Source organism: Apodemus sylvaticus, chromosome 10, assembly GCF_947179515.1.
Source record: "Apodemus sylvaticus chromosome 10, mApoSyl1.1, whole genome shotgun sequence".
In the NCBI taxonomy this organism is placed as follows: Eukaryota; Metazoa; Chordata; class Mammalia; order Rodentia; family Muridae; genus Apodemus; species Apodemus sylvaticus.
Window position 1 is genome coordinate 55,165,174 of NC_067481.1, and position 3,846 is coordinate 55,169,019.

Consider the following 3,846-nt stretch of genomic DNA (forward strand, 5'->3'; position numbering starts at 1 on the left):
TTGTATAAAAATGTTTAAGAAAAGCTTTTTATGCTGGGGAAAAGTTTTGTCTTTTAAAACATTTTAGATTATTTTTATGTGATTTTTTTTCTCCCCTTTGTAAGACTAGGCCCCTCTCTGTGTAGCTGAGGCTACCTCCTCCATACAGCCCTCCTGCTGCATATGTGCTGGGTTACAAGCTTGTGCCAACGTGCCTGGCATTTCTGCTTTCTAAGAGCAGATGACTCTTTTGGGTGGTGCTGGGGATTCAGGTTGGCAGGTTCTGTCCAGCCAGTAGGTGTGTTTGAGCTGTAGACTTTACAGCTTTAAAAACGTGCAAATAAGCCGGGCATGGTGGCACCCATCTTTAATCCCAGCGTGAGGGAGGCAGAGGCAGGCAGATCTCTGAGGAGCCCAGCCTAGTCTACAAAGCAAGTTCCAGGACTTTCTCCAATGTGTATGAGAGGAAACAAAAGGCAAGTAGCTACAAAGACAGCCGGCTGTAGGCTTGTGGGGGGAAGGGGGGAGCCCCACCTTGAGGAATGTGTGCATCTTTGTTTCAAGTGCCAGCAGTGACCAAACTGCTCTGCGGCACACTGTCAGCACTGGTAAGAGTTAGTTTTACACTTTTAAAAAATATTGGTAAAGTGAACATTCAACTCCTCTCTCGTCTCCGGACTCCAGCCTGCCACCACCTGCCGCCACCACCTGCTGCCACCTACCAACACGCCCTACATTTTTCTTGAGACACAGGCTGGAGTATGTGTCCCTAAAACAGCTCTCAGTGAGAAAAGGGCACAGTGCTGATTTAACCACTTTGGGAGGTCATTCTAACAGGACAGCTTTGATTTTTTAAGTCTACTTAGTCACTGAGGGAAGCTAGGAGGGACACAGAAATCACGGTCATCTCCCACCCGACACCTCTGTGGTTATCTTGGGAAAACTCTGAGAAGGGGAACAGACAAAACCAAAAAAGTTTAAAAAAAAAAGTGAAGGATTTCAAGAAGGCCTACATTCTCAGCTGCCGCCTGGTGCAGATAGCTCGTTGATAAAGGGATTTTCATCTCCAGAGAAGTTCAGGGCCATGTGTGAGGAGGGCTAAGGGCTTAGGGGACTTTGGAGGCAGGGGTCTGCTCGGGTGGAAGCTAAACTGCTGTGACAAAGCACTGCCTTTCAGGTACAAGTTGTTTCTTCCATGACAATCAAGAACAGTAGGGAAGTCTGACGTTACTGCTCACGCGGGCGGGCGGGCGCCCGGCTTGCTGATTTCCCTGAACTGTTATTATTTATACAGGTGAGGTGACATCATTATGACTCCCAGCTGGGAAGTAAGGAAAGACTTTAGGGGCCCAGTGTCTTATACCACATAGCTGGAAATAGGATGCACCGACTTCGCTACTGTACCATTGGCAAGGTGGTCAGCAGTTAGGCTGCAGACATCTCAGAAATGTTGCCTAACTGGGCTGCCAGATACGCGGCTGGTACTGTGTGTAACAATATGGGAAGGGTAAAGTAGATCCTAACAGACAGTCTAGCAATCCGCCCTGTGGAAGACTAGGCCCTCTTAAAGAAATTAGAAACTAACTACTGTGGTGGCCCACGCCTTTACTCCCTACACTCGAGGGCAGAGGCAGGCAGAAGAGTTGGAGGCCAGCCTGGTTTACATAGTTCCAGGACAGCCAGGGCTACATGGTGAGACCCTATCTTGAACAAACAAACAAAAACATAAAACAAAAAAACAAAAAAGTAAAAATTTAAAGGAAATTGAAACTATTGATTGGAAAGATGACCCATGCCCATAACTGTGAGGCGTAGGGAAAACACATCGATCAGTCACACAGACCAACGGTAAAGCTGAACCAATCTCTTTCAGAAATTAATGTTGGAAAGAACTAATTTAAGCAGTGTTCTTTTTGAGAAGAGAAAGGTAGTATGACGAAGACGCAGCCATACCAGCAGGTAGTGTAGGGATGGGCTCAGACTGGAGAAGTGGCTCTGTGGTTAAGAGCACTTGCTGCTCTTGGAGAAGACCCAGGTTTGGTTCCTAGAAACTTACAACCAACTGCAACTCTAAGAGATCCGATCCCTCTGCCAACATCCTCCAACTACTGCACACACATGCACATACACATACATGCATGCACACACATGCACATACACATACATGCATGCACACAGACTCGCACACAAAGATATTCACATCTGGGCATAGTAGGCCATCTCTCTCTAATTCTAGCACTTGGGAGGCTCTGGCCTCCTTGATCAGAGTTCAGGGCCAGCCTGGTCTACATAGTGAGTTCTAGGATAGCCAGGGCTACATAGACTCTCTTAAAAATAAATACACACTCACAAAAGAATGAACGTTATTGAAAACCATGTATGTTCTTCAGGATAAAAATGTTTGGAAATCTCCCATGTTCAAAAGAGAAAAAAAGTCTGGCAGAAATGGTGGCTCCTGCCTAGAGTCAAGAAGCTGAGACAGGAGAATTGCTGCAAGTTCAAAGCCTGTCTGGGCTATGGAGGGAGTCCCTGATGCCATGTCTCCACCACCAGCACCATGAAAATTGATTGTCAAAAAAAAAAAAAAAAAAAAAAAAAGCTTTGAATTAAGGCAGGAGCACAGAGTGGAACTGTGAAACTGGTGAACTGGTTTCTTTAAGAATAACTATAGATTTGGGTCCAACAGAGGTGGGGAGATGGGACAGGGAGACAAGACACATGCATGCACACATAAATTGCATTTATCTCAGGAGTAGAAGAGTAATTTAATATAGAAATTCAGAGATGCAACCATCACGTATTCATGTCAATGACCACTTATGACCATGAAGACAAAACCATCCTGGGTTCTGGGAATCTGAACTCCTGTTCTTAACATGTGGGGCCAGCGCTTCATCCACTGTGGCCTCTCCCCAGCCCCACAAACGCTATTCTTGTAGGAAATGTTAGAAACATTGTCTTTGCAGTCTAATCTTTACAGGCTGGAGAGGCAGCCCAGCTGTTAAGAGCATTTCTGCTCTTGCTGAGGACCTGGGTTCAGTTCCCAGCACCTACATGACAGTTCACAACTCTAATTCCTGTTCCAGGGAGTCTGATGCCGTTCTCTGGCCTCCTGGGGAGTCAGGCATGCATGGAGCGTGCATACACACTCAGCAAGCAAGAAGATGCATACATCGTTTAAGAGGTAAAAATGAAGCATCCTCCTGGAGTAAGGCTACTCTTCCTACTGCCTCCATTAGCACCGGAATGCAAGCCTACAGGCGCAAGGAATGGAAAAGAGAAAACCAGTATTTACAGATAAAGCAATCATCTCCACAGCATATTAGTTTAAAAGCATATCAAATGATATACTTAAAATACGTACTCCTGCCACTTAAAATACTTCAAATACAACACCAAATTGATACATATATTTCAGATGCTAATGCTATGTTAAATAACATGTTAAGATTTATAGTAAGTTGTTTTTAAAGTTCCAATATAAAGGGCTTAGCTTAACAAAAACTTTCTTAAAGTAGGGGCTGGAGAGCTGGCCTAACTGTCAAAAGCGATGGCTGCTTTTCCCAGAGGACTGGGGTTCAATTCCCAGCACCCAGATAGTGGCTCACAACTCTCCATAACTCCAGTTCCTGGGAACAAACACCCTCTTCTGGCCTCCACAGGCACCAGGCAAGAGAATAGTACATAGACATGCATGCAGACAAAACCCATACAGGAAATAAAAAATAAAAATAAAAATTTTAAAAGAGAGACATCAGCAATCATTTCTTGAAAAGCACAGACCCAACAAGCCAGTCAATACCAGGAGGGGTGCTCAGCCTTGCTGAGCACTGGGTGGGCCCTACAAATAGAATGAGAGTTAACTTT